This window comes from Balaenoptera physalus, assembly GCF_965194825.1.
Source record: "Balaenoptera physalus genome assembly, chromosome: 9".
NCBI lineage: Eukaryota > Metazoa > Chordata > Mammalia > Artiodactyla > Balaenopteridae > Balaenoptera > Balaenoptera physalus.
In genome coordinates this window covers 72508167-72531721 of record NC_138888.1, presented here as the reverse complement: position 1 = coordinate 72531721, position 23555 = coordinate 72508167, and the positions used below count along the sequence as shown (strand labels likewise).

The window sequence follows — 23555 nt, the reverse complement described above, 5'->3', positions numbered from 1 at the left end:
ATTCATTGAGGGTGGCTGTTGTGTTATGAATTTTTGTATCATACCAATGTTTTGCACAAGTAGGTGTAGAATAGCTAGTTGTTGAAACTATTGGATTTATTGTCTCTTGGTTCCATTCTATTGTCTAATGGTTTAAGTTGTAACTTAAAACTTTTCTAAAATGACTGTCATATGTATGGAGGTAATGCTGTCCCCCCGCCCTTCTAGCCCACTCTTGTGTATTAGATAGAGAGATTGTCCTTTAGCCTGAGCATGGGCAAGCACATTATTTCTAGGTAGGAGTAATTACAATTACACTATAAATGTGGTGATCCATTATTACTTTCTCTAATTTCAGAGACAGCAATGAAAACCAAATGTCCAGGCACAATGAGAGATGTGGGAACTGCAAAATCTCTTCTATCAGCTCAGCAGTTGCTCGGAGTCATCCCACATGTTCTGCACCCTCCCAGGGTCTAGTAAATGGATGAATAAGTTGCTTCTCTTAATCTGGATAAATATCGCATCAATGGAAAAATTCTTTCATTTTGTGTCTTAATTCTGAGAGACTTGGAATAAATGAAAAATCTGGACTAATTGCTTACTCCTCCATAAGAGGGTTCCTCAGAGTCCTAAGAGTGAGGATGACCATTGGTGATGACCTTTGGAATAAGGTACCCGGTCCCAATGTCTTTGAAAAGTCTAAATAAGCTTTGCTATTTTTTACCACATTTTTCTCATAAGTTAATGTAAGAAGTTAAAGTAACTTCAGCAGTTTTATTTCCTTCCTCTTATAAAAATACACTAAGTCCCCTACATACAAACAAGTTCTGTTCCAAGAGCACATTCATAAGTCCAATTTGTTCGTAAGTCCTACAAAGTTAGCCTAGGTACCCAACTAACACAATGGGCTATATAGTACTGTACTGTAATAGGTTTATAATACTTTTCACACAAATAATACATAAAAAACAAACAAACACAAAATACAGAAAACATTTAAAATCTTACAGTACAGTACCTTCAAAAGTACAGTAGTACAGTACAACAGCTGGCATACAGGGGCATGTTCACATCTTTGAAAGTTCACAACTTGAAGGTTCGTATGTAGGGGACTTACTGTAAACACATTTAGGCTGTTCACCTACTCTGAGAAGCTATTTTCTAATACATCGGTACAGATGCAGCATTTATGCTCCCCTTCCTTTTTCTCCACTGTGAAGAGGGGTGTTAATGCTTTATTTTTCTTAAAAAAAAAAAAAGAGTAAAACTCATGAGATGATGACCATTTCAAGGTTGTTTCTGATTTCTTGATACTATTTTAAAAGGAGACACATTTGAGTTCATTTTAGTTGAAATTGACACTGCAAGAAATAAAGAAGAAATAAAGTCACATATTCACAAAAACATACTTTTTGTGTAAATCTAAGAAGAGGTCCTAGGCTGACTAGCGGGGAAGCCCTCTCATGAGAGTCCCAGATATGATTTTAACTGTGGAGATAGACCCTGTATAGACCTTGAAAATGTCACCATCACAAATACACTTTGTTTGAACCCAAACATCCGGCAACATGGCAGACAAATGGCCAAGACATCTACCATCAAGGAGGATGAAACTGGACGGTCTGAGGACTCCCAGCCCTATGCAGCATAGCCAAAGCCTGGTGAATCACAGGGGTAGAGAGGCAGGGCTGGCAGGGTAAGCAGGAAATGGAGTGAAAACCAATTACAGGCAGGCTACTGAGAAGGTAGCATCTGACATTAGAAGAGAAGTATATATTTTTGGCTCAGATCAACAGTCATTTAAAGTCTGGGTAACAACCAGAATATACTACTAAGCTGAATTTGTTTTACATTTTCAGTTCTGGCAACTCTTCAAGAACAAAAGACTATTTTCTTTTCCATTTCTTTATAAATTTTGAAAAGTTCTCTAATCTTTAAAGACTGAAATCAGAGGATAGGATAGTATTTCAAATATCAAATTTAGAACTTATAATTTGAATTTTGTTAAATACATATACATATGACCTCATAGAAAAAAATGCATAGGCCATTCATGAAAGTTGTCTGGGCTAGGGGACATATTTGATTAATTTTCTAGGTATTTTATTATATTTTTCTAATTATCTGTATTGGAAGTATAGTCTTTTTTTTTTTAAGTTTGAAAAAAGAGGGAAAGTACAAAGTAAAATATGAAACATGCAAGTATGCATTACTCTTGTTTATATTTTGTGAATGTTTTGATTGAGATTTTTTGGTAAGGAAAATTATCAGATAAAATTAAAGTTCCTGTTTAATTTATATTTAAAAATACATTTTTCATTAAAAAAACAATCAAGGCTTTAATCTTCTGAGAAGTTACTGTAAACATGGTTGCATTTCCCATGTTTATGCCTCTTCCATGGGCAGTTCCTAATGTGAGAGTTTTATATTTTAAAAAATCCACAGAAGACTGAAGAATCAGTAAACTTTTAAGGGTATTTATAGTTTAAATGAAAATAAAGTAAGTTATTGTATGTTTGTAATAAAGATTTCATGTTGTGCAAGGGGTCCAAATTAATAATGCTCTAATAGCAAAATAAATAAATATTAAACTAGGACTGGTGGATATGAGGGTTGAAACTTGTAACAAACTTCCTCCTACCATTGTTGTTTATCTAGGTCACGGTGAATCTAAGCATTTCCTCTTAAAGCTGGAGACTCACGTATTATTTGATTTCTTGGCATTCTGGACCAAAGACGGAGCCCCAGGGTAAAGAAGAGAATGCAGTTTAGAGACAGAGGTAGGGAAAGGACAAACAATACATGTTAATAGTTTCATAAGAATACTGCTCACACCTACATTGGCCCAACATATTATGACAGAACCCAAGCAAGATCATTTGGAATAAAAAGGCTCTCAAAAACCAAGGTCAAGAAATTCTATCAAAATAAATTTCAGAGGACTGCTGGAGTGCCAAATCTTCCCAAGCACACTGATGAAAGCCGTAAGCTGTGAAATGAAAAAAATAAGTTTACAGATGTGTAAAAACAGTATCTCACCCAGTCTCACGACAAGAGAATAATTACATTTCCCCCGAATTTATGTATACTTATTCCTCACACAATTTTCCCATTTCAGCTATGGTATCATTTCTTTTTCCAGTTAGCTATTTAGGTTAATTTCCTTTTGGCAAAGGAAAATGGTGCATGTTGGTGGAATAATCACCATGGTTTTTGACGACTATCTCTAAAATGCCTGAAGAACAATAGTTCCCTGTTCCTCCAAGAGACATTCAGCTGATAAATGACATTCAGCTTGTTGAAGAAACATGTTACTTTCAGGCTAGCATCTAAGTGGATACCAAGTAGAATATCTCATTCCTAAAAAAAATGTACATTATTCAAAAACGCTTTCTGTTACCTTTCAGATAATATTAATAGTATAAAGAATATGTTATCTTCTAGTTATGTTATTGATCAAAAAATTTAATACTTAGTATGAAGTTTATTGCCTTTAGAAATTTAATAGCTATACTATATGCTGAAATTTATCAAATTTTATATTGTTATACTGACATACTGTGCAACATTGAAGAGTTAAAAGAGGGCTTCCCTGGTGGCACAGTGGTTTAGAATCCACCTGCCAATGTTGGGGACATGGGTTCAAGCCCTGGTCCGGGAAGATCCCACATGCTGCGGAGCAACTAAGCCCGTGCGCCACAACTACTGAGCCTGCGCTCTAGAGCCCGTGAGCCACAACTACTGAGCCCTCGCGCCTAGAGCCTGTGCTCCGCAGCAAGAGAAGCCACCGCAATGAGAAGCCCGTGCACCACAATGAAGAGTAGCCCCCGCTCGCCGCAACTAGAGAAAGCCTGTGCACAGCAATGAAGACCCAGCACAGCCAAAAAAAAAAAAAAAAAAGACCCAATGCCTTCTTTAAAAAAAAAAAAAAAGTTAAAAGAATTTTATCTCATTTGCAATCTGAAATCTAGGTAGAGAAAATGGTTTCTTTACAGTCTTTATAACACAGGGAAGACAATATAAATTTTAGTGTATATGATCCTACCCAACAGGATTTGATTACTTTTGAAATTACTTTACCCTTCACCTATGAAATAATGGAAAACTTTTCACAGTTTCTATACTACCCAGACTATAACTAGTTTAGGCAATAAAACAACTGCACATAAGTTTTGGTACAGCTGTAACCTTTGTATTATGCCAAAGACCACACCGTAATGAATGTTAGAGCTGAGAACCGAGTTGAGAAGTGCTGATTATGAGGCTGATGGGCAATGTTCATGCCAGGAGTGCCTTCCAGCTTGCAATTGTCTTGTAAAATTCTGGGAACTGTCAGTTTCTGGGCAAGGGGAAGATGGTGCCTCTACTATTGGCAGTCAAGGCCAGTGTCTCCTAAGGATCACCCATAGACTCCAAAACATTCTCCTTAGGGGAGCCACAACAATTATTCAACAAACTTTACTGAGAACATATCTTGTCCCAGGCACAATGCCTGGCTCTGAAGGCACAGACATCAAGACATAGTCCCTGCCATGAGGAACTCACTGTTGAGATGGGACACTGAATTGTGAAATGACATAATAATGACAACACCCTGTGAGAAGTGCTCCAGTTAAGTGTGATGACCACAAACAAAAGAAGCGCCAGCTCTGCCTGAAGACACCAACCAGTGCTTCACAGAGGAGGTGACATTAGACCAGGGGTAGATAGGTGCTCCCTTATTAGAAAACAGGGAATCATCTTTTCAATATTGAGAACAGCATTTTTTTTTTATTTTTTTTAACATCTTTATTGGAGTATAATTGCTTTACAATGGTGTGTTAGTTTCTGCTTTATAACAAAGTGAATCCGTTATACATATACATATGTTCCCATATCTCTTCCCTCTTGGATCTGCCTCCCTCCCACCCTCCCTATCCCACCCCTCTAGGTGGTCACAAAGCACAGAGCTGATCTCCCTGTGCTATGCGGTTGCTTCCCACTAGCTATCTATTTTATGTTTGGTAGTGTATATATGTCCATGCCACTCTCTCACTTTGTCACATCTTCCCCTTCCCCCTCCCCATATCCTCAACATTTTTAAAGAGGCAAAGGGAACAGGTCTCCTTTGGAGAAGGTTGCACAGCCCAACTAGCTGAAGCATGGATTGTACTTCTGTCGATTTTTTTGTTGTCTAGCATCTGATTCCACTTTTTATGGCCAGCCTCTCCCTATGACACTGAAAAATCTGCCTCTTGTTTTTGCAGCCTTTCCCACTTCCGCCCTTCTTGGCAAGGAACGGATAGCTAACTTAGGCGCTGCCAGTCGGATGGAGCAAGAGAAGCAGAAAAACACATTGTGTGGAGAATCCTTCTGGTGTTAACAGCATCACTGGGGTTCCAGTTTCCAGAGGCAGTGGCTGTGGGGCAGTGCCACGCCCAGTGTCTAGAGAGAGCTGCAGTGGAGGTTCAAAGCCCAGGACCACTATTCTGTGGTGGCAGTAGTGGCAGTCTCTCCTCTCTTGGTTGTCTAGTTTGCTTTGGGCTGTGGTTTTTCTGCTTTCCCTCCCTTTCTTTCTGCCTTTTCTGAGTCTGGTTCTTCAACCCTTCCAAAATTTTTGTGAGCTCCTCAGTATATCCTGTAATAAATTCCTTTCCTGTTTTATCGGCCATAATTCTTGCAACTAAATGACCCTGTTTAGGTCAATAGCACTCATGTTTGAGTTAGGAAGGTTAGGGTAGAGTGTGAAGGGTCTCATATGTCATGCCAAATATTTTTTTTCACATTGAAGACTTTAAAATAGGGAATGTTATGATCATATTTGTATTTTAAAAAGATAGTTCTGTTGTCCATGTCGAGATTGGTAGGAAGGATGGAGACAAGGAGTCCAGGTAGAAGACTATTGTGATGGTCAGGTGAGCGATAATAAGGGCTTTAAAAGAAAGGGGCAGTGAGGAAGACAGAGGGAAAGAGGATTTGAGAGATTTTCCAGAAGCTAAATGTATTGGTTTCCTGACTTCTGGAGTCAGGTGGAGGGAGAAGTTGATGATGGCTTTGAGGCTTCTAGCTTGGATGAATGGATGGGTACATAGGTGCTGGGGCCATTGACTAGGTAAGCTAAAGAGGGTTGGATATATGTTGAATTATGGAATGTAAGGTGCAGTTGGAGATATCCAGTAGGCAGTCACATATGTAGAACTGAATTTGAGCAGAGAAGTAAGGGATGGAATGATATGGATGACTTTTAGGTGTTCAGAGTAGATGAAGCACCTTTGAGAGTTATAGGTAAGTAAATAGCTGGCTCAAGAAAATATCCTTGGGAATATCAACAGCAACCACTCTCTCTTGCAACCATTTCCTGTCATTTTGTTGTATAACTTGCGGAAGGGAAATCAAACTCAATTTTAATTGGAAAAAAGAGAGGTACTATGGTTTAGATTTGTAATTTACATGTTTAAAGCAGCAGAATATTTTTCAAATGACATATTGCGTGGAATCCCAGTTTATAAAACATTAGAAAATAGAGAGGCTCTGGCTGAAATAGGCATAGAGGCCAGAAGTCCCACCTGTTTGGTCTCCTCCTCAATTCCCAAGATGGGCCTTGAGGCCCCTCCTGAGAATCCCAAGGCTCCAGGTGTAATGGACATCTGTATGTTGACATATGTGGGTCTGTAACCATAGATCCACAGCCTCTCTCCAAAGTGTCCCCCAGTTCCTTACTTGTGCTCCCCAGTGGGTTTGCCTTGTTTCTCTTTTGCCTCCCCGGCTCCTGTTGCCTCTGGTAGCTGCTGGCAGTGCCATGTGGGGAGCTGTACCTGCCACTGCTACCAGGAAATCACCAATGTCCACACCAGGGGCACTGTCTCAGGGCACTCTCCAAGTTCCTTAAGCTGGGCCCCAGAACAGTGTGGGGTGTCCAACAGGGGGCCGTAAGGGTCTTCCCTCTCATGCTCTGACATACCTTTCTCCACAACCCAAAGCACATTTGAACAGTTCCATCTGCTTACAGCTATTGCCTTTTTAAAAAATCCAGTCTGCTGGTCCAGATGGGAACAGATAACCATCCCATCCCATCCATCTATAACTTCTTTTACTGTCTCTCACCCTCATAAAAAAAAAGAAACAAAAGCAAATAAATGAAGTCAAACAGATATGTTTGTAAAGGTGTGTGCTTGTGTGTGTATGCATATGTATGAATGTGTGTGCGGAGACTGGGATGGTATCTAAACCATCAGTATCCAGTCAAAAATGCCCGGCTACACATGGAACACAGCTAACAAACCACTAGACTGTTTTGGAAAGAGCAATGGCTTTGTCAGGAGAACGAGGCCTACTTATTTAAGCTATTTAGAGCTGTGTGGCTTGGGCTTTAAGTTACTTCACCTCCTTGAGAATTCTTTTTTCTATCAGTAAGATGGGAATAACAGTAATACTTATTTCTCAGGGCTGTTAAAATACAAGATAGTGTTGGTAATATACTTGGCTCTGCTAGGCGCTTGGCAAATAATTAAGAGAAATGGGTCTGATCTATTTTCCTAGACATTTAACATGGGCGTACTTATCAAATGCCCTTTGAAGTGGGATTCCACTTTGTTCTCTTTGACTTTTTCATTCAAAACCGACTTCTCCTATATGTGTGCACATATGTATTACAGAAGAGATATGTGCTTATACACAGATGAGAGAGACATTGAGTATGTGAAGTCATTTAACGTATATGGGGAACTATGTCTTTTCTTTATTATGGAGATATGTATTTTTTAAAACTTTGTATGTACAAGATCCCATTTCAAAATGACTTGAACTGCATAGATATTGTCAAGATATTCCCAACTTATAATCTGTGAGCGAGGGTAGACCTATGGAAATATTGTGCAAAAGTGTTGGTGCCTTTTGCCTCCAAACGCCTAGCAGGGTTGGAACAAACTGTGATGATTTAAAAGCATTTTCCAGCAAAACAAGCTTTGGGGATGAAAATAAGCACTAGGGCTACTGGACAAGGCAAAATAATGCAGATATTGACCGTTTTCAGTTTTGTAAAGTAGTATTTTGTCCGTTGCTTGTGGCCTTTTTGTACCATATTCTCTTCTCTTTGTCCCTTTATATCAGACACAAAGTTCCTGAAAGAGATTTCCTGCTCCTTGCGAATCCACTCATCCTTCGTTCCTCTTAAACAAAACTTTGCATGGAATAGCTAGTAAAAGAAGCCTTCCGTTTTGCAGATAATGGCTTAAATTTTCTACTTCTTTATTTGCAAAGTTTTAGATTGGAAAATAATTTTAAGAGTGAGAGGGAAAAGAAAACGTTATCATCAACGCTAACAAAAAGTTTTGTGTTTCTTATACTGTATTTCCCATTTAAAATCTATCATCCCCAAAGAGACCAATTCGACCCAGGCTGTTCACACATTCATTCCTTCATTTATTTATTCAACAAATATTTTGTGAGCACCAGTGACTGATAAGCTCTGGAGAAGAGCTGTGAATAGGGTAGCGATGTTCTCGCCCTGAGCAGAGCTTAAATATAGTCAGAAGTAGAAAAAGTTTTGCAAAAGCCACACAGAGAACCCAGAATCTCCGCCGACCATTTTTGTGATCCAGTATGGAAAACTCAAAAGACACTGGGAATGATCCTGTTCCCATATGCCGCTGGTCCTACTCATCACTCCCCTACGACCCATTTAAGTCAGTTTTATTATTCTGACTTATCAGTTGGGACTTAGCTCAGCTATATGAAACAATTTGGCAAATCTGATGATTGAACTCATTTATATTTATATGTTATTATATATTATACTTAAGATGGATTATTTATTAAAATTTCCATGTCGTATGTAAATGCTTTCTGATCACAATGTCACTTTTCAGTGTTATCTTGGAGAGTCTAACTTTTTTTATTGCTTAGCTTTGTCAGGCGAGATTATCACTGTGAACACGACAAAGAAAGCAGTTTGAACAAAGTTCTTAATTCACCACTGTTCGTTTGCTTTTAGTTCAGTTTGAGACCGTTAACCTTTACAAAAAGACAACTAGGAATATGGCTAAATATTTATTTTCATAATCTCTAGTTTCACATATTTTTGTAAGTTCAAAACTGAAATCCTATATCTCCTCTTACGCCCTAGCAGAGTTAATGGTACAAACTCCTTTTTTGAACTTTTTCCCCTGACTTAGTCTCTTAATGTTTTATGGCTCTGAAAAATAACACATGAAAAGGCAAAGCCAGATATATTTTATCTTTCACGTATGACAGATGTTCCCTCACCCGTGTTTCATGGGCATAATCCGTCTTTCAAAAACACAGAGGTGGATGTTTCTGCCAGCAAAGCCTCCTGAAAAGAGGACTGCTTGTCTTGATTAGCAAATCCTTCATAATGAGCCTTAGGGCCACACACTATTCAGGTTTCTGGATGAGATTCGACAGGGAGTGGTAAAAGAATCAGCATGAGACTACAGTGTAGAAGGTGGCTGGAAGTGGACTAATGGTGACAGTGGCCACTCAGATAGAACACTTTCCATTGGTGCTACTTTAAATTTACTCCACTAGCTGTTGTTTTGTTTTTGTTTTTTTTTTCAATATTAGATACAGAAAGGTGAAGGCCAATCATGACTTAAGGGCAATTTCGTTTTTACACAGAAGCAGAGGTGTTCACATGAATAGTGTTAATGGACAAATAAGAAAAATATAAGTCTACTGAATATGAGCATCCAAAAAGCCAGAGGCTGTAGCTACCAAACTGGTATCAGATACCAGTTTGCTTTAATCATCCCAGACGGACAGAGATACGCTCTCTTCTGGTTGAGCCGGATCCTATCTCCTTATAATGCTGGCAGATAGAGCAGCTTTGCCTTTCAGATTTTTCACCCAGTTATTTTTAGTTCTTCTGAAGCCTGGGAAATAAGAAATATAACCTCCTTGAAAAATCCAAGCGAGCCAACCATAGCAGGGCCTCTGAATCTGATTAGATAAAACAACAAAGAGGTTCTGTTGGGGCAGAGGCAGGAAGAGCCAAGGTGGGTGGCAATCTCTGCTTAACTCAGGGGAAATGTAGCCTCAAAGAATTCAAAAGTGGGTGAAAAAAATAACATAAGCAATAGACAACTTTCCCACATCTCAGGTCACTCTCTAAATACAGCTAGAAAAATTTTCCCTGCACTGAACTTTTTTTTTTTTAATTTTTGAAGTATAACAAACAGTATGTGAATGTATGTTTATCCTAAGCACCACACTGAGAGAGAGAGATTCCCTCTCTGGACATGAGAGATTCACTCTCAACATTATAACCAGTTTTCATCCCTCTTATTAGCTTAGAAGGTAAATCAGGACCAAATTTAAGCTATAAAAGTGGATATTTGTTTTAAATTTCCTAATATGATATTGGAGGAATTGAATGCAGTCTTTTCCCTCCATTACGGAAATGGAAGAGAATCACGGGAGTCAGGGTGGGTGGAAATCTCCGCCTAGGTGGAGTTGAGAAATGAAGTCTGTTTCAGTTCTGCCACTGGATTCCTGGTTTTGCCAGATTTGGGCCTGGTGAATAGGAGACAGCCTCTAACCAGGGAGGCGGGGGTGGTTGATGTGTTGACAGTTGTCATCAAGAGCTTTGACAGGGCTACTTGGATAAGCGACACTATACATCCCCGTTCCCAGTATCACCACTTTGTAAAAGAAAACAAATAAAAGGGGGCCTGGTACGGAAACACAAGAGGGTGGATGGACATCTGGCACCTTCTGGGCTTGGGATGTCACTGAAGTGCCCTGGATTTTAATCTCTCCGTTCAAGATCGTCTTACGTGTCACATTTAGTTAATAACATGAAAATCACTCCAAATTCTTAACCCATTTTCTCCCATATTGCTGATGCCCACGGTTAAGAAGAAGCTAAAATGAGTCAAATTCTAATAAGGCATTTAATGTCTTAGCTTTGAGTAAAGTCAGCTCTGCTACACTTCCTTCCTTTTTTCTCTCTGAATTCTCAACTTCTCACTTCGTGGATCAATACCCTGATTCTTCTTTAACACATTATGAGCAGCTAAGAGGCACCGTGGCAGAGGTGGGAGAGGGTTTTAGTGGAGGAACTGGAGCGAGCTTGGGCCAGGGAATCCTGAGGTCCGTGCAGAGGGCAGGAAGGCATTCATAGAAAAGAATGAGGAGGGAATTCTCTGGTGATCCGTTGGTTAGGACTCTGTGATCTCACTGCCAAGGGCCCGGGTTCCATCCCTGGTTGGGGAGCTAAGATCCCACAAGCCGCAAGGCGCGGCCAAAAAAAAGAAAAAGAGGATGAGGAAACAGGGTGGTGGGCTCAGCCGACATCCCAGCAGGGACGTGACTCCACCAGATTCCACCTGTTAGCCAGGCCTCTTCGAGCTGCTCACTGTGGACGTGCAGGTTCCATGAGAGCTGTGGATGCTGGGGGACATCCGGAAGTCAATGAACAATTATTTCACCCTCACTCCTTCAAACCTGACAGCGTCACTGATGGGCCCAACGTGTAGGGGTAAAGAAACAGCTGGCTTCCTGGCCACCATGGCATCCGGCACCTCGGCTGAGATCAACCAGGTGTGAGCCTGTCTGGCAGTTCCGTCTCTTTCCTGTGCCTCCCTGTGCGATGTTGTGTGGGAACAGGGCCTGGAACTTGCTTCTCTGCAGCACTGTGGCTCTGTTAGTTTACGGATCCTCGGAGACAGAATTGGAAATCTGATGGCCCCTCTCTGGGCAGCCACCTACACCTTTCTGCTTTTCGGATTGCAGATACCCCTAGACAAAGGCATGGGGAGACTTCTGGTATTAAAATATTACACAAGAGTTTATATCACTCTTTTATTTTTACCCAAAGAACATGCCTTGGCAAAGTGTTTCTGTCTGTCCTGTGAAATAATTCACACCTCACTTGTACTTTTTTCCATTAGGTCAGATTGTGTGGTCACCTCTACAGAAGTGTTCTGGCTGTGGTTGACAACTTCTTTGTTTGGCGTTTCACGTATTGTTGTAAGACAGACTTTTTGCACGAAAACGTCCTGAATTCCTCATCCAAAAATATACATTCAAAACAGAAGTCACAGAACCGATGGTCTAATTTTAAACTTTAAATGCACTTTGTCATTAAGACTTCGTACGAAAATGCTAAAATTAATTATGCCGTTATCAATCAGCTTAAAGTACAGTAGACAAGACACAATTCTCTTGTCATTGGTTGCCCCCATCTTCAAAATAAAATACATTCTTCTTAGGGAGAATTTTTCAGTTTACAAAGTGTTTTCCCACATGTTATCTTTTGAATCCTTGAAGAAGTGTGGGCTAGATGGTTTATCAGTTCCTCCCAGCTTGAAACTTCTATTCGTCTGGGGCTCTATTTTATTAAAGGATGCAGACTGGAAGGTAGTTTCTACCAACAAAAACAATATAACAAACCGACCCCAGGCAGCGAAGCGGCGTGCGAATGTTCGCGAATGTTCTTCGTAAAGTCCTGCATCTTGAGATAGCACTTTTTCGAGTCACCATGTGGTACTCAGTCTTCTTGTTTAAAGGGTCAGAGACTCATCACCTGGGGGTCCCAAAGGGAGGGACAGTCTGTCAGTGTCCGGGGAGCGTGGGCAGCTGAGCATCTGAAGTCAGGCAGCCACCCACCTAGTGCCAAATCCGTCCCCATGGAATCGGCCGTGCGGGCTCTGAACAAGAGCACAAAGACGATGACGCCCGTCCACTCGTTTATTCCCTTTCTTTCAGCATCCTTTTCACTAATCACCTCTGAACTGCATCAGTACAAGAAATAAACACTGGCAGAGACAAGCCTCCGACAGAGCGCTCAAAGGCTCTCTCCAAAGCGTGCCTTGAAAATAATACCCAGATTAACCTAAAAACCAGGCTGTACCCTTTGTTGTTGCCTGCTTTGGGAAAGTGGTCGTTTCCTTAATGTGATAAGAAACTGAAACATTTTCAAAGACATAAGAATTGGGTGACGTGTTTGTCAGGATCCATAGCGTCTTGACCGGCACTTGAGGGAATATTTCCATGGCGAGAAATTCTCTTAAGCTTCTTGTTCTTATTGAAAAAATAATTGAACCAGTGTTGTGGAATGTCCCCGTTTCGGAGGTGGTATAAGGCGTGTATATGGGGGTTCATTCGCCAAGGAAAGACTCTTGTAATCTAAAAGCACTGACTGTAATTCTAGTAGAATGCACACAGAATTTAAAACCAAATTTCTTCCTTGAAAATTCATAGAGGAAGATGGAGATCTTTTCAAGTTCAGGATTATTCCTTAACTATCGCGTGTGTTACTAATTCTATATTCTGTGGAGCTATGTGAGGCGTTCTCTTAAGAACTGGAGCAAAGGCACCGTGGCTGACTCATCTTCGGGTTTGGATTACATGTGTGGGGTTGTGTTTTGGATGGAGCTTTCTGGAATAGCAACACTCCATCAGAAACACAGTGGCACACCTGTACTCCAAATGGCTGAATAAGGCAAAACATATGACATCAAAACGCTGGGAATCATATTAAAAAGAAAAAAAAAAAAAAAGAACACAGGCTGTAGCAAAGATAAAGACAGCACCAAGGCACTGATAGTCATGGAGAGTAGAAAGAGTTTTAAGTATGTTGCTCATGAAATGATTTATCTATCATTTAACCTCTGCTCATAAGCCATGTTTGTTCTGCCTGATGTCGACATGAACACCACACTCAGAGCGTGTGAAAATTGCTCATTTGGACGTTTATCCTAAAAAATAAATTCTCATCACATGTTGCACAACTAGAAAGGACTGCTCCTTATATTAACAAAGGCTTTGGAATACCACGAAGAAAGTAACAAAATGGCTTCTCCTGGAATTTTGAATGGTAGCTGATGGTGTAGAATAGATTTCACTATTTTTAAGTGGGGATGTAATAAATTAATGTTTAATATTAAAAGGGGGGATTTATATCATCTTTCATATAAAACTTTCACAAATTACCTTTCCATTCTAATGAATTCTTACTCAGACCTCTTAGAGGAAAGCGTTAATAGTGTCACTCTGGTTGAACTTCTAATTTTACATAGATTTTTTTTATGGATATGATTTTTAAACAAATGTAATAAATTTTTCTGTTTGCATAATGACCTCTGCTTACTTAATTGACTGCAAGAAATTGTTCTTGCAGGTAAAGTACAAGCAGGCAGGTGTGAAAGTGAACTTCTTCTAGATAAAAGCTTTTTTCTATCTCTCAAAAGATTGACTTTTAATAACTGAGTTTGAACTTTCATTCACTAAAACTTGTATTATAGTTTTATAGTTCTTGTAGTTATCTACACAGATTTCTATTCTTTTTCCTTGCTACTTAGATAACAAGAGCATGTTGCCCATTGGTTAATATTCCTGTATTATAGTTCTTTTCAAAGAATGCTTCTATATTGAGATTGCAATGGACTTCGATTTTAATTAGCTGCCTTCTCCCCGTGCATTACATGCTCCATGCATTACACCAGTGAGATAGTTTCTTATCAACTCCAGGGCCGCTCCATGCTGGCATTACCATCAGAATTTGCCAGTCCGGCTTTCTGGTAACCCTGTGTCCATTGACAGGTTCTATGCAGAATTACAAGTTTTGGCATTAAACCTTTGACTTTTTCCTCTGGAAATATCACAAGAGAAATAATTATTAAAAACAGTAACTACTTTTCATCTTGGCCACTCAAGAAATGCACTCAGAGCATCTAAATTGGAAGTTTGGTGCCACCATGGTCTTTATTGAGAAACATGTGGCTGACAATTGAGAAGCCGGGGAATATCGTGTGGATTAAAGGAAATAAATTAAGAGCTGAGTTATATAAATCTTGAGGGCTCGTTGCACCTGGAATCATTTTCATGGCCATGCACACAACTGTGCTTTCTCCTCTTTAAAGTATCCTCGCTGCAGAATAAAAATTGCTGTTTTGAGTAAAATACTATACAAATCTTTCATTTGGCCACTAGGAAAAGATTCTTTTTTGAAAATATTTTATTTTTCTTGTTGAGATTTTCCAAAAGGACCAGAGTATTTTGGGTAGAGATTACTAAATTCTTCCATCACATACCTTTTATCTTGGACCAACATTCTCTCCTTGTGCACTATTCTTTAGCTTTCACTGAATCTGTTTTATTCAGCCTATGCTTTATATCCTTAGAAAATTTGGGGAACAGACACAAGCTGAGTTTGGTACAGACAATCTGGATATGGTATATGAAGTTTTAGGACATTTTAAACGAGATGCTTTTGAGGACACTAAACATATTGAATTTGTAGAATCACAGAAATAAACATTACAGTTTCCTTTCATACTATGTTTAGGAAGAAATAAAATGATAATAATATTGCCATTTTTTGAGTTCCTACTTTACCACAGCATTCTGCTAAATATTATAGGGGCATTATTCAATAATATGAACATTTATAGGGCTTCCCTGGTGGCACAGTGGTTGACAGTCTGCCTGCCAATGCAGGGGACACGGGTTCGAGCCCTGGTCTGGGAAGATCCCACATGCCGTGGAGCAACTAGGCCCGTGAGCCACAACTGCTGAGCCTGCGCGTCTGGAGCCTGTGCTCCGCAACAAGAGAGGCCGCGACAGTGAGAGGCCTGTGCACCGCGATGAAGAGTGGCCCCTGCTCACCACAGCTGGAGAAAGCCCTCGCACAGAAACGAAGACCCAACACAGCCAAAAATAAATAATAATAAATTAATTAATTTTTTAAAAAGGGGATAAGTTTAAAAAAAAATAATATGAACATTTATTAAGTGTTTAATACATGTCAAACTCTGGCTGAAGCCCTTTAAATATATTAAGTCACTGAATCCTTACCAGGAACCCTATTAGGTAAGTGTTTTGTTATTTCCACTTTGCTGATGAGGAAGCTGAAGCTGACAATGTAGAGCTTTAAAACTCTTAACCACTTTGCTACTCTATTTTCTTAATCTTTGTAATATTCTGCAAGATAGGTGTAATTATCCCTTTTACATATGAGGATATAAAGCCCAGAGATTGTCACTTGCTCCAAATCATATAGCTAAGACGCGGGAGACCCAGAATTCAACCTGGGCCTGAATGATGCCAAAGCTTGTATTTCCCCATCACAAGAGGTACACTTTTTCTAGAAGGCTAAGTCAATGGCTTTAGAGAGTTTGTTCTGCAAGCGTGGAACTGGGAAGGCTCTGGGACCGTAACCACAAGGCAGTGTGGCAAGGGCACGGCAATCTGCCCAGAGCTGTTGTTCATACACATGGTTCCAATTGGCCTTCGTACCCAGGCTGCAGGATCAGTGCTGAGAGTGAATTGGGAATTTCAGAGTGGTTTGCTTCCCAGAGTGGACATGTGCCTTCAGACAGGCTCTTTGTGGAAATCCCGCTGGGACTTCCACATAGCACACATATTTGTAATGCCTTCCCCTGCCTCAGGCTACAAGGGTGCTTTGTAGTTAGAATCTAGTTCATTTTAGTATCCCATCTGGTCTTTGGTGGAGTACATTGGAAAAAGTGAACTATAGATTAACCTCCAAGCCAGAAAATATTTTCATGGTTCCCATTTCCATAGGGTCACAAGGGTATATGAGAATAGAATGCTTGGCAGGAAGTAAAAATCCATACTCTCAGAAATATTCTATTTAGTTCTAACTGTATCTCTTCAGACCTAAATACTTATAAGAGGCCACAAGTAGGGGCCAGTGCAGAAAACATCACCCTGTTCCTATGGCAATGGATTAAAGAGAGAAGGCAGTGTATTTCAGCTCCTCATGTTCAAGTCATATAGAAATAAAATTTCAATAATTGCCTATATAGATGTATATTTTTATATTATGGGGCTTCCTATCAATTTGGGGGATTAAAATGATCAAATATAATAAATATAATAAAATACACATTAGAGCTACTGTTCACATTGTTTTGTGAGTACATTGTGAGTACATTGTCAATATGGCTCCTGCTCCTTTACATTATTTTCCAGATTCATGGACATCATAAGGTGTCTCAACTGTCTTTCTTAGGAGGAAACAGCTCAGGTACTGAGTGTCTAGCCTTTCCTCTTTTACAAGGTAGAGATTAATGTAGTTTTATCTACAAATTGAATCCAACAAACACAAATAAGTTAAGTGAATCTGGATCCATTGTAGTAGAGACCATGACCCCACTGTGGCCAGATTCTGAAATTTCTTAGAGCAGAAGTTCTTAACCTTGGGCCTTTAGGACATAGATAGACTTCAGTAGATCCATAAGCCCCAGAAACTGAATGCAAAATTTTGTGTCTGTTAATTGTGGGAGCAAGGGACCATGACATTCATCAGAGTCTGTAAAGGCCCTATGACCCACAAAAAGGATGACTGAAAGATACATGGAAATTCCACCAACACTGCCTTCTGTCTCTCGCTCAGCGACAAATATGATGAAAACAACAACACTACAATGAAAATACACATATACACACTTCCTTCTGTTTTACTGTTTCCTCATGGATAAGGTTATTCTTTTTGCATGTAGTATGCTGTGTATCAGTATGAAGATGTCCACTTCTTTTTGATATGCAAAAATTCTGTAATACATAAAATTCTGTAATACATAAAATAAGTATGCTGTATGCATAGAACCCTTCAGCTGTTTCTCAACTGGAAATGAAACATTCAATGACATTTCTAGAAAAAATATTTCAGATGATTCACACATCATTCATAAATAGCTACTGGAGGTCACAAAATGAAATCAAATTCTGGGAGTGATTTTTCTTTTCTTTTTTTTCATTTTTTTTAAATTGAAGTATAGTTGATTTACAATGTTGTATTAATTTCTGCTGTACAGCAAAGTGATTCGGTTATGCATACATATACATTCTTTTTTTTATATCCTTTTCCATATGGTTCATCATAGGATATTGAATATAGTTCCCTGTGTTATGGAGTAGGACCTTGTTGTTTATTTATTCTATATATAAAAGCTTACATCTGCTAACCCAACCTCCCACTCCATCCTTCCTCCAACACCCTCCCCCTTGGCAACCACCAGTCTGTTCTCTATGTCTGTGATTCTGTTTCATAGATATGTTCATTTGTGTCATATTTTAGATTCCATATGTAAGTGATATCATATGGTATTTGTCTTTCTCTTTCTGACTCACTTAACTTAGTATGATAATCTCTAGTTGCATCCATATTGCTGCAAATGGCATTATTTCATTCTTTTTCTGGCTGAGTAGTATTCCATTGTATATATGTACCACATCTTCTTTATCCATTCTTCTGTCAATGGACATTTAGGTTGCTTCCATGTCTTGGCTATTGTGAATAGTGCTGCTATGAACATCAGGGTGCATGTATCTTTTTGAATTATGGTTTTGTCTGGATATATGCCCAGGACTGGGATTGCTGGATCATATGGTAATTCTATTTTTTTGTTTTCTGAGGAACCTCCACAATGTTTTCCACAGTGGCTGCACCAACTTACATTGGGAGTGATTTTTCATATGGGAATAAGAAAATGCTATTTGTACTCTTTAGGACAGAGAGAAAAAATATACCAAAACAGAATTAAAGATTAATTTGTAAGAAATTTCCTCTCCCCCAAATATTATAGAAAAAACCCTCAAAAATCATAATGCAGATAGTCTGCACCTCATATGCATTAAAGATGAATTCCCACTCCAGAAGCAGCAACCCTGGAGCCTGAATTCTCTTTTCTCTCTGTGACAACCAGCTGACATTTCCTTCTTGTGCTGTCCCTTCCCTCCTTCCCTGCTGCTTGAGACCACTAACACCTAGGATACTCTACCCAGCAAGACTGTCATTTATCAATAGAATCTAAGGAGAGAGAAAGAACGTCTCAGAGAAGCAAAAATAAAGAGTTCATCGATACTAAACCTACCCTAAAAGAAATGGTAAAGGGTCTTCTCTAAGTGGAAAAGAAGTTATCTTCATTTTATAAGGGAGAATCCTGAGGATCTAATTGAAAAAAAAAAAGAAAAAAAATATTTTTATAGATAACCAACAAGGACCTACTGTATAGCACAGGGAACTCTACTCAGTATTCTGTGATAACCTACATGACAAAAGAATCTAAAAAAGAAATGAGTATATGTATATGTATAATTGAATCACTTTGCTGTACACCTGAAATAACACAATATTGTAAATCAACTGTAGTCCAATAAAATTAAAATATAAAAATAAAAAAAATTAAAAATAAATTTTTTTTTTCCTTTAAGCCCATGTGTTGCAGTTTGGAGCAGAAGGCAACTAGAATGAGAAGGGCCCTGGTCTAGGTCAGGCCCAGTGGCATCCAAGGAGGTCTCTGGTCAGTTTTTACAGCCCAGGGGCTAATTCTTAACATTAGGCTAAAGCTAAAACATTTGACGTTAAAATTAAGTATAAGTAACTTTATTCCAGGAAACTCAGTAACCACGGTCACAAAAGACTGATATATAAAAACAAAAATTCTAATTTATTAATTTCTGATGAGAAATAGAGCTGTTCAGTAGATCAGCCACTTCTGATCACTGATCATTACATTCTTTCCCAATAGATAAACCTTTATGGAAAGCAAAGTTACGATTAGAAAGTTGCTTAGTAAGTGTGAAAACGAAGGAGAGTGTTAACTGAGTGATTTCAATAGCTGTGTCATCAACTCACAATAGCTAATAATAACAATAATAATAATAGTCACCAGTATTGAGCTTTTACTACATAGGAGACATTGTGCTAATTTACATGGATTTACATTTGAATATGATAAAACTATTTTTCAGAGGAGGATCTGAAGATCAGAGAGGTTAGGTGATTTACATAAGATCACACAGCTGATAAGTGATTAAAGCCAGGATTTAGCCCGAGGTCATTTTGAATCTAAGGCTCCTGTGTCTCACCCAAGGATGGGGTTGCCTCCTCCATGGGAGGGTGTACCTGGAGATCAGAGTTCCTCTCCCTAGAACAATGCTGTCCTCATTCTGTCAATATTGATCTTTCTGATTCTTTTCTCCATGCTTCCATGGGTGACCAGTGCCTCTTCTGACTGAAATATCCTTTCTTTAGCCCTATCAACACCCTAATCATAAATCCTGCACCTGAGAGCCATTCTCTCTCTCTAAGTTAGGTATCTGTACTCTGCAACTTTGGATTCCTATTTTGGAGTTTAACTCGTAGGAGGTATTTGTTTCTTATTCCCAGGTTCTTAGGTTACATATTCCTCTGTGCTTCTCAGTTCTGGGTGTGTGTCAGAAATTCTCCACCCTGACTGTGCAGTAGAAGCACCTTGGAAGCTTAAAAAATGCTTTCATGAGGTCTAACAGACCAATTAAATGAGAATGCAAGACTAGGCTTGTTCATTTTATTAAACAAACGAACGCCTTCCCAGGTGATTTAAAAAATAAAAAATGGCTTACTTACGTTCTCCAGACTTTTTAGTTAATTTATTTGGTGGTAATGGTATGCTCAGAATATACAGTTAAATTACCTTTACTTTTGAGGTCAGATTTCCTCCTTAATCTTTATACATTAATAAAACTTTTAATATAGATTATTCTTGTGCTTTGTGTAGCCAAGATATTGGGTCTTTGAATATGCGGGCTCATTTTTCCAAAACCCCCATTTTACTCAAATATTTAGGAGAAAAAGTATTATTTTTATTAAGATAAATTCAGTTATATCATGAGTTTCCATTCAAAATTTCCATGAATTTTAAAGAGTAATTCCTAAGACTTCAGTGAAATTTCCTACATGTGGTGGCTTCAGTTATGGTAACAATTCTCTCTTCTTGGCCAAAGGGAAAATTCCACAGAAGAGTAAGGAAGAAGAAGAGGAGGTTTGGGAGGTAGAACAAAAATTAACATTATTCTTGTAGACAGTATAGTAGTGAGGCAAAGACAAGAGCTTTAGGCTTTAATGGAAAGATGGAAAATGAGAAATGAGTTAATGAAAATTGGGGGCTCTATATAAGCATTCACTTGGCAAGTAAATCATTCAACAGACATGTACCAAGGCTGCCCTGGGCACTGGAGCTATAAAGATGAATTGAAGGATCTTGCAGGCTAGTAGGAGGAACAATCACATAGGTGTGATTATAACACAGGGTGGTCACTGCTGGGAGAGAAGGATGTACAAACTGTAAATGGGGTAGAGTGCCAACTCTGATAATTTTACTTTATTTTTTTTAACATCTTTATTGATAATTTTAAAAATGAAGAGCGGGGGCTGAAACTTGGCAGAGATGATACCATATATTTGTATAGTAGTACTTTATAGTTTCAAAGCACTTTTGCATGAATTACTTGTTTAATCTTCCTCAAGCAATTTGAGATAAAACATATTATCTCTAATAAATGAGGAAAAGTAAGAGACTCGTCCAGTATCACGTTCCTAAGACCATGCCCTGGTCTTCTGTTTCCCATGACACCACCTTCCATTTATGCTGATTAAATATGATGCTAGCAGTGTTAATTAGAAAATGGAAGAATCGTCGTGTTCTTTTATTTTCCTTTTTTTAAAAAGATAAAATGTTAAATTCTTTTGGATATGAACACAATCCCTCACTTCTTAACACTCTCCATAATACCTGCACGATGCTTATGACAAAATTGCTGCTTGACTAATAAATGGAGTGATTTTGCTTGTACTGAACACTCATTAAAAAAAAAAAAAAACCTCTGCCGGTCAGTGCCTAATCGGTCTCAGGAACAGAATTTGTCTTTCCTTTGAAATACTCAAGGAATCCTTTTCATTGTTAAAGGTTAAAGCTTGTCTCATTGGTTTCCCTTAAAAATATGTTTTCCAACTTGTGCTGTGTGTGTTATTATAACAAATAAAAACATTAGAAAAAGTTCTGGGTATGCTTTTTCCTTTAGATAAGTGCGGTGCTACTAGAACATATGACATCATCTTTGGCTCCAGCATTTGGAAATGAGAGTGTATAAAAGATGACAAGCTCTAGTAGCCACGTCATAACAGGGGATGAAATTTAAAACAAGGCTGACAAAATAAAGTTTGAGGAAACTGACTATTTTTTAAATTGTACATTTATCATGACAGTTTGGGGGTTAATCTCTGGAACCAGCACAAGCATGAATGAGGTAATTGTTGCACATGTTGTGGATAAGATAACCAAATGGGGGAAAAGTCCATTTCCAGGCTAATGTGCAACTCAGATTATGTGCCTGATGGCTGGAAACTGTTGTGTGGTTAGGATAATACAGGATTCAAAAAAAACTCCTGCCGAGGGAATGGTGAGCGGTCACATCGGATCTGAAGCTTTCTGAATGGGGCATGAATGGAGGAGGCAGGAAAAGGAGTAGGCTGGGACCCGCCAAGAGAAAGATTTGGAAAGCAAGAAAATGGGAGGTGAACTACAAGACTCCCTCGCAGAAATGACATGGTAAGGGTTGGTAGTTAAAACTTCACTGAAAAGTGAAATCTGATGATAAAACTAGCTTAATGCTGTTCCTGTGTACATTAGGATATGAGAGAAGATTGTAACACTGATTGCCATTCCTGGGTACCCAGATGTTCTTACCATCAGAAAATGTTCAGAGGTCTTGTTTGGACCCACTCTGTTTTATTCTGTGGCTTTGAGGACGGGGAGAGAAAGCGCTGTGAGGGACATGTTGACTGAAATGCACCATGAATTTCATGTCTCTTTTGTAAAAAGCACTTTTAAAGCGTGCCAAGATATTTTAAGTGTTTCAACAACATGCTTTTGTGACAATAGAGAAACGAGGGTACATTTTCATGGTATCAATAAAAATATCATAGTAATTTACAGGGTTGGACTGAACTCTAAATTGGGTCACAATGACGCTCTTTCAGGGTGGAATGAGATAGCAGCAACCTCTATTTTGTTCCTGAACCACTGAGATCAGAACAAACATCATCTCTGACTGCCTCTATGAACTGAAGTCTTGGTTGCCAGGGGGCTGGAGTTTTATGGAGGGCCTCCATTTTTGGAACTCTCTCCTTTTCCCTACCCAACAGATCCCAGATTTACAAGCTTTGAGGTCTCAGAAGGAAAGGGGAAAAAAGGCCTATTTGTTTCTTTCTTAACTGGTGTAGGTTTCCAGATGGTATTAGAAGCTATTATTGACTGAGAAGAAACACTTGTTTGTTTCTCAGTCTTGTACTTGGGTCCCTAAATTTGGCAAATGGCTCACTTTGAATATCTAAGCAAATAAACAAAGCATTTTCAGTATTTTCTGACACTCACTATCCTTTCCTTCTCAAACTTTGCCAGATGCAAACACCAAAGGCCAACTTCTCTAGTTTCTGTTCTGTTTAGAATCTCTTTAGAGAATTACACCGGTGAGAATCCCATATCTGATTCTTTTCATTGATGAGTCTGTGCACATATGATTCTGTGGTTCAGTTAATGATGTAATGTAATAATATAACTTAATGAGTTAAGTTGCATATGGCAACAAGATAGGGCTTGTTGATTCCACCCCACCTCCCCAATGTCATGCTGATGGGGCACTTTCATCAATGTCACATTATTTAAGTTTCTATCAATACTATCCCACACACAGCAGTTGGCACTCTGGTATGCAAAGATGTTTAAGACCAAGTTTCTGACATGAAAGTATCCACAAGATTATAGAGACATTGATGAGTACACACA

At 38.9% G+C, this 23555-nt stretch overlaps 1 protein-coding gene and 1 long non-coding RNA gene across 2 annotated transcripts in view; one reads left to right on the top strand and one right to left on the bottom strand.

The window, feature by feature from the left end:
• CEP162 (centrosomal protein 162) overlaps positions 1-23555 on the bottom strand; it is a 221251-nt gene that overhangs the window by 101549 nt on the left and 96147 nt on the right. The window lies entirely within an intron of this gene.
• LOC309666548 overlaps positions 5077-23555 on the top strand; it is a 31192-nt gene continuing 12713 nt past the window's right edge. The window contains exon 1 of the long non-coding RNA XR_014267169.1: positions 5077-22319. This is a non-coding gene — a long non-coding RNA (uncharacterized lncRNA). The remainder of the gene's footprint in view (positions 22320-23555) is intronic.